Raw genomic sequence first — 15,000 nt, 5'->3', positions numbered from 1 at the left:
GGTACACTGGTATCTCCTGAACATATTCATTAGGGTCCCGCATGAAATGTGGGAAGCTCTATAGTAATCACATTGTCCGTCCGTCAACACTTTCTTTGTGACACGATAACTCAAATAGTTTTTATCGTAGTTTTCAAATTTTTTACAGAAATAATTTACAATACGAGGAAGAAGCCTATAGATTTTGGGGTCATTCCACTTTGTCTGTATGGCATGATCTTTGTTATTAAGAACACAATGACTGTCTTTGTGACACAATAACTCAAACAGTTTTCATTGTAAAGTTTTCAGATTTTGTACAGAAATACTTTACAATAAGAGAAAGACACCTATAGATTTTGGAGACATGTCACTTTGTCTGTGATCATCTTTCTTATCATGACCGTATCTATTTACCACTGTCTAAGGGGGATAATTCAATCTGAATTATGATATGCATTGTATTGATATAGAAAACTTACAAGAAATAACTCTACAACATTTTGTATATGTATATATTTTTTCCCCAATGTGATATAAAAAATGCTTGATGTTACATATATATTGAATTAACATGCCATTCCCAGTCAACAACTTTCGATCGGGATCGGAATACGAAATAAAATTTCTTATATCCGGTTGCAAAGTGAAACTGCTTCAAGAATTTAATTATGTAATTTTTGCACGTTGCACCTTAGAGAACTGTTCTTTTTAATAAAGAAAGTTACAAAATAGACGCAAAATGGGTGTACCTTATTTATTACGGTTACCGAGATTTCGTCGGTGAAATTCTCGAAATGGTGTGTTTCACTGTGCTTGTTGACGGTAAGGTCCACATTTTCTACGTGAGTATTTTGATATTTACTTATGAATTTTTTAAGCGCATACATGGTATGTCTCGGCAAGGAATAATGAAAACTTTCTCACCTATGTATGTAAAGACATATTCTATAGATTTCTAATTTTAAAAATTTAGAACACTTTTATCAAATGACAATGTATTTGAAAACGCTTACTGCCCCGATGTCAGAATTTCCTTTTCCAAGACATCAGTATGTCAAATTCATAATCCTTTTCGAATAGTATGTACCATATTTTGTACCAGTTATCCATTTTGAATTAAAATAGAATTTAGTTGCACTCTTTTGTGTTTGAGTGTGTGTCAAGCAGAAGTAATTTAAAATTGCATCAGTCTCTCAATATGATTCATGATTCATTTTTCACAAATTTGCATTCCAATATATCTTTGAATATTATTAATTCTAACATATACACCAGCACCAAACATTGCTATATGAAATACAGATGTCACTTTCCTCTAATAACCCTCAGCGGGGCCCTTGCTGACCGTGTCAGTTTTCTAGTCCTGTAAAAAATACAAAATTCAGAACAGGACAAATAAGGACCACTGTATACACGAAGTACCTAGGAGAAGTATAAACATCCCCTGTTGACCGGTCACAAACTCCATGAGCCTTCTATCTTGATCAGGTAAACGGAGCATTTTCAACGTAAGATATTTCCACTAACAAGGTATAATCAGGGGCGGATCCAGGAATTGAAGTTATGGGCGCAACCTCATGGGATGTAGGGGTCACCTCTAAGGGTCCAGGGTGAAACCTTTGTCGGGGCCCATGGGATGAAACTCCCAGAATCTCCTGGATTTTATAGGGTTTAAAATATGTCTCCTATGTAGTCATTTACTATTTTCTGTCATTTTGAATGATGTTATAATAATAATATGACACAAATTTGAAGTGTTTTTGGAATGAAATAAAAAAAAAAATCCCAATAAAAGTAACAATAAATCGAAAGATCTTGTCATTTATACATGTATATCTGATAGTGAAAAAAAAAAAAAAAATAATTGTTTTATTTATCGTTTACTTTGATTGATTGTTTATGATTTTACGCCATCTTGGGCATTATTTCATCCATTTTACGACGGTTACATGTAACTAATTGAAATGTTTCGTTGTGAGTGTAGGAGTTTCCCTGATGGCTGCAAGTAAGCGCTTACTATTATACGAACATTGGGGAAACGATCTTTTGCGTGCCAAGGGGGTTGTGATCCTTGACACGGGACACCTTTTAACATGGACATCCGACAGATAGATAAAAATACGCAACAGGTTAAAAATTACTTATCATTTTGTGTATATAGACAGTTAGAAAAAGTATTCAAATTTTCCTGTAAAAATCGCTTTCTTAAATATTGTACAATAATATGACTAGCAATATCTGTACAAAGTTCTTGCATTGATTGCACATTATTAAAAAGTCTTTTTTCATATGGGTGTAAAATCAGTACATTCTTTAAAAATGTGATGTACAGTTAACGGACAGTCACAAGATATACATTCATGCTGAAGTTCTCTGTTAAGTAGGTAACAATGAGTCAATTTTGAATGTCCGATGCGTATTCTTTGAAATAATAACTTCGCCCTGGCGTTTTAGTACGACGTTACACGGTTTGTTTACCTTGTTTTGAATAGAATAAAGTTTACTTGTATCACAGAAATCCCAATATATTTTCCAAAGAGAATTTACATATAGTTTTATGAAATATTTTAAATCAGTGTAGGGAATTTTAAAGTGTACAATATCATATCGAAGTGCATTTTCTCCGTTTTATCTGCTTTGTTGTTGCCATGGATACCAACATGACTTGTACAATATGTACATGTAATCCAGCAGAACTCAAGTATTTTACTTTGTTTGGTTATTAGATAATACTGGATTAAAATGTATGGATGGTCAATAATCATGTTGCTTATTGACGGTAGACAAGAAAGAGAGTCTGAGAATATAGTAAATTGTTTGTCATTAGAAATTTTAAGGTACTGAAACGCAAATTGAATAGCCTTTGCTTCGGCGGTATAAATTGTTGCTTCATTCGGAAGTCGTGCATAGAGAATATCATTTGTGATTACTGCAAAAGCAGCGACTTTTTTGTTTGTTTGTCTTTTGAACAATCTGTATAAATATCAATTGAACAATGTTTGGATTATTTTTATTTCGGATAGTTTTTGTTTGAAAACAACGGGATTTGTCTCGGATTTCTTGTATTCAGAAAGTGGTGAATCCACTATGGGTTTTAGTATTTTCCATGGCGGTATTTTAGAACGTGTTGAGAGTTTTACGATGTTCCTAAACAAGAGACCTTAATTACTTAATTACCTTAAATTTGAATATTTTAGGTCCGCCAGTGATAATTATTTTATATAAATTCGGTTTACACATGTTTATATATTTGCGTGTATAATAAGAATCAGCTCTTAAAGGTGTTTTGTTCTACACTGGTGGCAAGAAGTGCAGACTGGAGTTGGTCAATGATCACACTTAATTATTTTTCTCGGGGGGGGGGGGGGGGGGGGGCATACATTTAGATAAATCGACGACGTTTTATTTATTAACAATAATCATTTTCATTCATATGTCGATTCGATATATCCATACCTACCTACCTATCCTCTTCGCTCCAGTCGGAGCATAAGGTCAATACAAGACTTCGCCACTCAGCTCTGTTTTTTGCCTGCTTCTCCCCAAATTAAGTTAAGACTCTTTAGCTCATTTTCGACCGTCTTTCGCCAGGTTGTTTTTGCTCTTCCCCTTGGTCTTTTGCCTGGTGGTGTCCAACGTAGAGCACCATTTTTGTATTGTTGTTCCATCCATTCTCAAGACGTGTCCAAGCCATCGGAGTCGTTTTTGACGTATCTCTTTGATAATGCAGGAGGAGTCTATCAATTTCAGGAGGTTTGTATTTGAGATGGTATTTGGCCAAAATATTCTGCATATTTGTCTCGAAATTAAAGAAACCACAGAGTCCTCCACATCTGCTTCGTACTTAAGGTAGCTCCATCCTCATGTGACTTATCAATATTAATGGTTAAAAGTGGAAAAACTTTATTAATTTCCACTCAATATAGTTTAATTTAATTAATAACCAAAGAAAATGTATATGTTGCCACCTTTTTAAAGTTGTCAGACATACAAAAATAGAAGTACACATCAACATAAGAAAATCACACATTTTCGTTAAACAGAATAATATAAATAGATAAAAACTTGTTGAAGTGACAAAATCTAAATATCAACAGTTTAAAAAAACTGCTAATTCATAAATATGTATAGATTGATTGTGGATATTAGGGAAACCAATGTATAATAGACATCTAGTAGAGGAAATTCCAGCAGAAGAGTTATTGCCCTTGACAACATTTTTAAAATCATAATTAATTGATTATCTATGGGAAATACAAACTTTTTCAGTATTTATAGTGTACCAGATTTTTTATTATATCCAGTGAATAAAATTCCTCAGTAAGATATATTTCTATCATGCGTAGAGTTTAATTAATTAAGATTTTTGCAAAAACCTATGACATCACAAGAGGATCGATCAACCTTAAGGTCGCCGTGAGCCCTATATCTTGATGAAATATGATGTTGATAATTTGGCGACAGTTATTGAGAATGATGATGAATTCCTTTGATTATACATGTAACTTTGATTTACCACCATCTGATATTTCTCAATAGATCAAAATTTGTATTCAATTATCTATTAATAGTAAAAGTTAAGTAATAGATTAGATTTTATCTCAAATTTCCATAAGGACAGACATCTGGTACAGGAATGGTAACTTAGGATGGTTACTAACTTCGAACTCGTCATCCAGATTCTGCATTTGACTTCTCTGTGCTTCAGGAATCTAGTTGCATTAGAAAGATCATGAAATACGGATAAACTTTACAGAGATTTAATCAGGGTGTGAGACTTAACTGATCGCATACTGAAAGTGACATTTAATGCCTTCGGCAAATATGACTATACATATATGTTAAGAAAATAAGTACTCAGTATTAGATGACCTTATGAACAGAGGATGAAGACCTCACCATACCATTATTACCAATCCATCCTCACGATGATCGACTTTTTTTGGTTCGTATTCATTGAGATTCTTTGCGATATAGAAAGTTAATTTATTTTATGTAATTCTTGCTGTTATTAATCTGTAATGTTGCATGGAATCATGCGTTCAGTTATGCAAGCGTTTACACGTTCTGGCGGTATTTGAACTAGATAAGGATGGCTGTATTAGTACATTGTGATAAATGAATATTTATTTCTAAAGTCGAACATATAAACAATGAACATTAGCTATATACATGTACTAGCTATTTAGGGACTTGCTCGGATGTTGGCGCTAGGTCATTTTGTGGGAGAAAAACCGACGTACCCGAACTTCAAGTGTGCCCAGGGCAGAGTTAATGTAAATATATTGAAAATAATGTATATATTAACACTTTGAGTATGCATTATACACATAATTGATAAAAATCTGACGGATGACTAATAGAAGACACTGGGGAGGGAATATGGTTTATTTTGCAAATAGTTATTTGTCATAAAAGTGGCCATTGTGTGAATTCTCGAACCCAAAATTGTGATTTCTCCTATATATAAACAGTTTAGGTCAAAACATACAGTGTACATTTATTAGATATAATAGCTAAGATACAAAGCATCATTACTTTGTTGACATTGAAAAAGCTTTATAGTACTTGAAACATTCCTTGAACCTTTTCATTGGGCTCGAAATTCCCGTAATCTATTTCTGTAAGAAACAAGCGATAAAGCTGAAAAGTTAGGAAAATCAAGCTGGGTTTATTACCACAGCAAAATTATATCGGAAAACATGGACCATGATTGACGCGCGGGCGCGCCGAATACAACTAGTCGGATGCCTATTATTTCTCAAGGTCAATGTTGTGGTGTCACTTAGAAAACCTTTCTTTTCGTTACGGATAGATACTGACCTGGATTTTTTCTCATCATGGAAATATATAGCATTTGAATTTAGCAATTCTTCACAACGTCCCTCTCAGAAAAATACGTAATCAGTTCATATGTCGCAATGGTGTTTGATCTTTTGACCTTGGAGTTTGACATACTTTTAAAAAAGCTGACCTATTTAATATCTTCTGGTATAAAATGTAGCTTTATGGCAAGACCTTGTCACACTTCGATGATTGATCTTGAACAACAGCAAAGTCAAGATGCGGGCCTCTTTTATCTCATATGTTTGGGTGAAATGACAGGCAAGAAATAGCTAAATTGATATTAATAACTAAAACTAACTTTGTAACAGTATGAACGAATAAGGAACAAATTCTATATTTACTCTACATATAACAATATTTACATGTACTAAATCTGTCTAAAAGGTCAGATAAATTTATTGTTTGTTATCTAGTTTTGAATTCTGAAGAATGTCTACATTTGGTTCTGTTGATCGCCCTCCCCCTCCTTTGCGAGGGGGAGGAGGTGTGAACTCGGACGGAAAGGGACAGTGTGTGTTCTGACACGATTAAATCGGCAATGATCATCTTAAAAGTTTATATTAATACTGCTCAAGCAACGCTTTAGACTGTACCCTTACCCTATTCCAAGGTAAATTGGAGAATATCACTGCCACTGGGAGATATTTTCAAGGAGAAAGGTTGTTAAAAGTTCCTCTTGACACAAGTATCGCCCGTTAACCCCATTCATATGGCATGGCATTCAACTGTCATAATTATTGGACAATTTAAATGAAAGTTTAAAGAAAACGTAATTTTGAAATGCATAGGCCAAAATTCCTTGCGACATTCGAATAGACTGGGATAAAAGTGTCATTGGTTAAAGTCAAATACCGCTAGGTATATCATCTGGAAACCTCTTTGACCACGTGACCCTATGACCAAACAATAAGAATCCTCCTCCACCTATAGAGCGAATTTGTAGTATTTGCAGTATCACCTTATATGAAGCTTAAATGCCAAAGACAGACAGACGAACAGAATCAAATCAATACCGGTTAACAAAAAATACTAAATAAAAATTATTTTAAAACCCCCAAACAAAATATAATTATATAGCCAATTATTACTGTCAAAAAGCAAGTGACATGAGGTGTACAACACGCAATAAAAACAAGATTTTGCCTATCAGTTTAATCTGATTATTCGAGTGATAAAATGTGTTAAAAGCGTTTGTTATGACCATAATCTATACAGCTATCCGTAAATTTTTTTATAAATGAATGTCAAAGAGACAACACTAGATTTGCAGTGGATGGATCTTATTGGTCATTAATTGGTAATAAAATGACGTGTCAGCCTGTTAAATGTGGTCATACAGTCGAGAGATGTCTTTAAAATATGTTTGGATCCTATTTTTACGACTTCCATCGACTATCAACATAAAATGTGAAATCCCTAAAAATGACATTTACTGGGAAAATTTATGGTCGATGCAAACATAATGATGTACTGAACAGGTTTAACGCAAGTATGGGTGATCCTTCGATTACATAAATCCGCATGAACATAGTATTCGCCGTATCTTAATAATCAAACTTCTATAAAAAATATTCTATATAGTTGTTGCCTGTCCTCATAATCTTGTCCGGAATTCTATTTTTTCTGTAACCGTAACAGATTTAAATGTTATGACGGGTATGGCCTGAAGTAGTGTATGTGGATTTCGCACTTGGGGTCTCCTTAACAAATGAATATTTTTGCTTACAATACTTCACTATAGTTAACTGTACAATATAGTATGAAAGTTTAAATAAAAGTAAAATTAAAATATCAAAGATTTTACTATAGGTAACTTTAGCATCAAAGTTTATGTTACAGTAAATCAAAAAAGATTTTAGTACATCAATGAAAGCTTTTAATGTTAAATTTGTTTATGTATATATTTAATAAATCAAGAATTATTGTTATTTGAAATTAAGGTAACAGAATTTTTGCTACAATTATATAGTATACAGTTAAAGTACGTCATTGACGGAGTCCACGAAATTCCATTTCCCGGCAAATTCAAGCTAACACTTGGTCTAATGCTGTCTGATGTGTTTCATACCAATGGAGGACAGAAGTGAGTTATCGTTCCTAGTGTAGCGGCGCTACGTGTCCTGGTCCAAGTGATAACAACTACGACATCAGTTTAAACATAAAACAATAAAGTTATACCATTTTGTAAAAGCTGAATTTTGAGTTAATTAAGATCACAAAGCAATGCCTAATCATAGATTTGATATAAATCAAATCATGGATTTTAAAACATCCATTAAACCCATCAACACGTTCCAATATATGGATCGCTGGAGTGCTCACAATCCTTCTGTTTTTAGCTCACCTGAGCCGAAGGCTCAAGTGCAAACTTCGTTGTTTGACGTTGTAAACTTTTCACATTTGTATCTTGTTCTCCAGAACCACTTAACTAATTTCAACCAAACGTGACAGAAATCATCCTTGGGTGAAAGGGGTTCAAGTTTGTTTAACTGAAGGGCAACATCAAAGGAGAGACAATGGCGAAAATAAACAGAGAAATAACAAAAAAATATGTTTCTCCAGAACCAGCAGGCCAATTTCAATCAATCTTGGTTTAAAGCATCCTTAGGTGTTGTTCAAATGAAAGGTCAAAGAGGAGATAATAAAAAAAATATGAGTAGATTCATTTAAAAATCTTTTCAGAAACCACTGGGCCTGAATATTTCACATTGACATGTCAACTTTCTAATAGTACAGATTCAAATTAATTAAAATCATGGTCCCCGGGGGATAACATTGGGCTAAAATAGGGAATCAAAGTTTTACATGCGAAATGTAGGAAATATCCCTTGAACATATTCTCAAGAACCGCTGGCCCAGACATTCTTGAATTTACATGTCAGCTTTCTGATATAGTGCAGATTCAAGTTTGTTAAAATCGAGGGATTAAGTTTGGACCACAAAAGGCGATCAAACTTTTAATTGTGAATTAGGGAAATTCTTTAAAAATCTTCTCGAGAACCTGGCAAGTTCAAATTAACGTGAATGCGGACTTTAGGAATATTGAATGCGAAAATCTTACATTTTCTTCACACAATTTTGTCGATTCCTCCGATGTCATGAATCGATGAGGATTATTATATTGCGTTAGAAATATTAAAATTGTGCACGATGAACAGTTTATTTAACTTCATTTTTATTTTCTCTAAAAAAACATTTAATTGTCGTTCTCGGCTATGCTTGGAATCAGCAAATCTATCGAAAATATTTGAAAGAGGTTTAGCGCATTTGCTGACGATACGGCCGACTCAGAAATCTAAATGGAAAACACCGGTTTCCAATAATAGACTGGCATGTTATATTTAAATATAAGGCCAACGTTTTTGATGTTTCGTTAACCAAGATAAATAACTGCCACAGTTTAGCATTACTGACATTTATATGAGTCGTTCTTTACTTAATAAACCATTTTCCTATTTGGAATGATGAACAGTACAATATTTTCATAGACCTGTGCATTCATATTACACAACAACCCTTTTACATAAGGCATTACTTAACTCACTGTTCTGACATGACTGCAGCGACTTTAATAGATGTCATCAGTTCATTTGCCTTTGGTTGATAATTCGAGTGTTTAGCTTTGCCAAGATATCGTATGACAGTTGCTACACGAGTTTTTATATTTCTTTTGAGAAGTCAAACAGTTCTTTTCCTCCCATGACCTATATTTACTTATTACATGCTTGCAAATATTAATTAGAAGTTATGATGAGAATGACTAATATTTGATATTTCTTATAATATATAACCACTAGACCACCCAGACATGTGAGTTTAAAGGTTTAACGTTTGACAGGCTGCTAAATCTCAAGGTAAATTTTGAGAATGATTTTTTCATATTTTATCCATTTTCAACCTCAAACTGACTTATATACAGTCATAATCAAGTTAAACAATTTCAGTGTTTTATTTCTGGTTTAAGGTGGCCTTTTGCAATTTTTTATGCCCATTACGTTACATCTACTATATACCCTATATAATCACGGTGATGTTTATGCTTACCAAATAAAGATACTATCAACATATCGATATCTTTATTAAGTAATTTGGGTAAACACAAGTATAAACTGACATTGTATAGCAGAATATTTGTAAAAAATGATATTCAAGAAAAGATATTTATGTAGGCGAAATTGCATACCAAGTGCGCTATACCCCTTTAAACTGTCTGATTCCTGTGAATTAAGAGCAAAGCAAAACCGATCAGTCCATCGTCGTTCATAGTAGCTTCAGACGTCTCATTGTAGAAAATGATCTTCACAAGACAAAACATCAAATAGCACAGTAGTGTAAACCTAATCTGTGTTGTGTTGCGAAAAATCAAGTTAGGCAGTTGTCTCATCGCCACAAAGGAAGCTACGCACGTAAGTGACACAAATTTCTTGCCAAACTTTCCGATATATTTACGCACTGTACCAATATACAAACCACGGAATGGCGTGGTATCCGAATTGACGTCCAAGTACATAACATGTATGTATCGTTATTAGTCAGTGTCACGTAGAAATCTAGGTCAAGCTTTTCCAAAGTTGGCATTTCTATCGTATGCCTCAAGTCTGATGGGGAAAAATACGACACGTCATTTGTTTTTTAAAATTCACGCAAAGATAATGCTTGAATGTAACATACAGTTTAAGCACTGTACCGAATTACCTACTAACAAGTTCTCTCCGACCTGAGATTCTCGCAGTTCTTTTTCCAAAAACTGAGGTCCCGTGTCACAGCAAGTGTGGCACGATAAAGATCCATCCCTGCTAAAAGGCCGTAGGCGCCGTGCCTAGGCCTGAATTTCGCAGTCCTATACCGGGAATCGTGACGTTTCCACGTGAATGGTAAATTCTCAAGAGGGACGTTAAACAATATTCAAGCAATGATCCTTAATTCGTTTTTAAAATTAACTCAATTCATTAAACCATATTGTAGCTCATCATTGTAATTTCTTTTGGAAACCCACCTTGCACTGCACCGATTAAAAATAAAAGCGAAATTAAGACAGTCTTCTCGCAATGCCATAGGCACGAATTGTTCTACTTTGTCAGCTGATCTGTTTTTATATTCATGTGAAGCAGAATTTATTAAAAAACTTTTACGCGAGAAGAAAAAATCTCTTGCTGTGGCCTTCAATGTGACATTTAGATATATCGTCGACGTTTTATTTATTATCCCTGTGGCCTCGAAATAAAAGACACCAGAGTCGTCCACTTCCGCTTCATACTTAGATATTTTTTCGAAAGCATTTATTAACGGCAAAATAGCAATTCAACTTTAAGAAAATGGAATGGTTTTAGCTTCTCCATCGTCAACTCCCCATATTTACGTAACAATATTCCATTATCACCTGCATGTGGTGTTTATATCTCTCAACTGATTTGATACGCAAGAGCTTGTTCTGCGTATGATCAGGTTGTGAATCGAGACGGGCTACTGACAAATAAGTTTTGGGTGCAGGGGGTTCACCAGTCTTGTTGTAAGTCAAAATTTCGCAAATTCTATGGTCGTTATAACGATCTAGTTTGCAAATATAACCTACATCTACATGTATTATTGGGTCAAATTCTGTCTTAACACATTTCATACCGATTGTCAGACCGTTCGAGGCACATTAATTTTAACTACAGATAGCTCCGTTTACCTGATCAAGATAAACGGCTCATGGCGGATGTGACCGGACGACAGGGGATGCTTACTTCTCCGAGACACCATATCCCATCTCTGGTGTGCCGTGTTTGCCCAGCTATCTATTTTGTTTTGGTTATGAGATTGATCAATGTTTGTTAACTTCACCTTTCATGAAAGACCTTGTCATTTGAAACCTACATACAAAATATGAAAACTCTATCTTGAGTAGATCAGGAGATATTAAATAGGTCAGATTTTTATCAAACGTAAGTAAAACTTCCGGGTGAAGGTCAACAGATCGACCACCGAAGTATATCAAGGTCTTGCCACAAAGAATTTATATACAAAATATAATATTAATATTGAGACTTCACCAGGTGTAGGTAAAGTACCATAAAGGACCTTCCTACTTTAGATATAGCTTGTGGCCGTTTTTCTCACCATCCCTCTTTTCAATGAAATATATATATCAATAATTTTTAATAATACATGTATAGATCTATATATTTTACAGAATTGCATTCATATAAAACGGTATACTATTTAATTTGTTCCATTATTGAAAGTACTCGCACCTCAGCAGTTAGAGATAAAATAAGAGGTTAAGAGCTCTTCCTGCTTTCAACTTTCTCAGACACCAGCCTCTTCAAACAATGTATCTATGCCCAAATGCGACCCCACCCCACGTTTAGTGTGTTTCCCCAGACCCCCGAGACTGTAACCCTCCGTTCTGAAATTTATGGATCCGAAACTAATTGCACATGGTATTTAATCAACTTCGGATATATACTTTGTGCTTACTCACCCCCTTCCAACTTTTGAAACTTTGTATCAGTCAAACCGAAAGCCTACATCAAAGGGAAGACGAACTTTATTTGTATGTGGTAACTTTCACAGGGGCCTAAGATACCATTTAAATCATTATGATTAAAAGAGTTCGGTTATATAATCAATTTCGTTTTGGTAAGTTTTGTTTCGTTGGATTTCGTTTCGTTTCGCACTTTACAGGTACCCATAGTTTGTGTAGATTTTTATTGTATTTATTTTTTATGAATTTCATCACAACCACAAGATTGTCCAGTCTTGCCTTTTGGACCTAATTTTCTTGATTGTAAAAACGCCTTGCATCAGAAAAGAGAGATCTGGAAAACCGTATGCTCGATATAAACCAAAGGCTTTAAAAACCGGTCATTCGATGGGTATCAATATAGATTTTTTAAATGAAAACAGACAAACGCGATTTCAAAAGTCGGCATAGTTCTAATGTTAACGAACTTTTCAATAAAATGTCAAAACTCTAAGTTTAGGTATCAATTAACATCTTGGGGATTGCAAATTGCATAATTCAAATATTGGTGTTTTACTAAATCATCGTCGGCCATATGCCACAGCTAATGAAACATCGGGGGTCGTATGCCACAGCTAAAGTGAGGAGGTCCTTTAGACCAGGGCCGTAGCAGTGTGGTTTTTTTTAACGTGCCAGCGCCTGTCGCGACACGGGACCTCCAATTTTAAAGTCATATCTGAAAGACCCGTGATTCTCACATCTAGATACCGAGCGTTCGGTGAAGAAACAGTCACTTCCTATATTTGACGTGGCCATGACGCGGGCGGGACTCGAACTCACAACCTCGCGGTTACGAAGCCAACGCTCTACCACTGAGCAACCGCTCTGATAACAGATGTACACGTATTTACTCTATTACAAATTGAAAAAACCTCAACAAGAATTCTAATGACGCACTATTCTTCCTGGAAAACGCGTAAATTCCGGAACCGATGACGGAAATTACACTTCAATTGACGTTTCAACTGCAATATGGCTGGGTTTACTTAACAGACAAGTTATTTCCACAAAATTAAACATTTATGCATGTATCTGTCATAAGGAAATCAACACTTACATCCTGTTAATCCATTTTCACATGTTTCTTGAATAAGGTATTAATCTCTATTGGCGGTTGGAAAAATTCGAAAATCCTAAGTCGGTTTGTAAAATCAGTAAACAAGCCTTATAGTTCTGGGAAAGCTATTTGACTTTACATTTTGCAAACATGTTTTCCAAATTATATCAACAAAAATAATCTTTATAACTAAAAAAAAAAGTTCTTTGAGAATCAAAATTATTTAATTAATTATCTGAAATCAGTTAATCCATTTTCCCCTACCACCAATAGAAATTAATACATATTTCAAAGCTGGGAAAGGGAACATATATGTATGAAAAACTAGTAGCGACATGGGATTTTTAAAACTGATAAAGAGGATGGCAGAACCTACTTACTTGTATCAAGGTCAAGTAAATCCAGTGACCGTGACCTCTGAACATACCGATAGAGACATGAGATCTACAAATCAAATGACCTCGACAATAAAATCTGGCATAACTTTAGAACGGGAATTGATAGAGACAGGGATCTCCAGAAATTTTTAAGAAGATACAAACTATTTGGTTGGTTGCATATTGCTTAATGTCCCGGTAGAGAATTTTTCACTCATGAATATGGATACGTCAGAAATAATAAGAGGAAACAACTATTAAGGTCAAATGACTCCTGTGACTTTAACCATACAAATTCGTATTCGACTGATAGAGACATGGAATCGTCAGAAATGATAAATGGATATTGTGACCTTAAAATTAGTATCTCCAGTAACCTTGTTAATAAAATCTCTTAAAAGTAATACACGTATCAACACTTCGCCGCGAGTTACGTCCCTTTGCGGGGTCAGCCAAAGGTCAATCGGTGAAAAAACAAGTTTTCCTTCTTTACCTTACCAAATATAAGACGTTATTACTTTGAATTTTAGCCAATTACCAAGTTTTCATACAAGTCAATGGGTTGCCCCAATCTGGGGCATTATGATAGGAAAATTACAAAGGCCAACGTAGGGAAATACGATTTTTATCCGGGAGATGGCGGACAAGGGACGCAACTTTTGCGAAGTGTTGATACGTGTATAAGAGGATGATGGATCCTACAGACAAGTTCAATGTTACCTTGAACCTAAAAACTTGTTAACTTTTAGAACCGGGATTGATAAAGACATGGGATCTTCAGAAATAATTGGAGGATGTTGGGACCTACAAACTAGGATTAAGGATTGCATGATTGATTGCATCTTGCTTGCATCTCCAGAATATTTCACTCATATGGATCCCGTGGGGATCCGGCTTAGAATAGGTCCTCAATACCCCTTGCTTGTTGTAAGAGGCGACTAAATGGGGCGGTCCTTCGGATGAGACCGCAAAAACCGAGGTCCCGTGTCACAGCAGGTGTGGCAGGATAAAGCTCAATGACCCTAAGCGCCGAGCATAGGCCTAGATTTTGCAGCCCTTCACCGGCAGTGGTGACGTCTCCATATGAGTGAAATATTCTCAAGAGGGACGTTAAACAATATTCAATCAATCAATCACTCATATGGATATGTTACCATTGCTGGTGACATACTGCGAAATTTAGGCCTATGCTCGGTGTGTATGACCTTTGAGCAGGGAGTGATTTTTAT

General features: G+C 35.0%; 1 protein-coding gene across 1 annotated transcript in view; it reads left to right on the top strand.

Annotated features, from left to right (window-relative positions):
* Nucleotides 1-683: 683 nt before the first annotated feature.
* Nucleotides 684-15,000, top strand: part of LOC125672437 (neuropeptide SIFamide receptor-like) — a 70,551-nt gene continuing 56,234 nt past the window's right edge. The window contains exon 1 of the mRNA XM_048908695.2: nucleotides 684-824. The gene's annotated coding sequence lies outside the window, so the exon portion shown is untranslated. The remainder of the gene's footprint in view (nucleotides 825-15,000) is intronic.

Source organism: Ostrea edulis, chromosome 4 (genome assembly GCF_947568905.1).
Source record: "Ostrea edulis chromosome 4, xbOstEdul1.1, whole genome shotgun sequence".
In the NCBI taxonomy this organism is placed as follows: domain Eukaryota; kingdom Metazoa; phylum Mollusca; class Bivalvia; order Ostreida; family Ostreidae; genus Ostrea; species Ostrea edulis.
The sequence above is the reverse complement of the archived record's forward strand: the minus strand, read 5'-3'. Positions and strand labels throughout refer to the sequence as shown.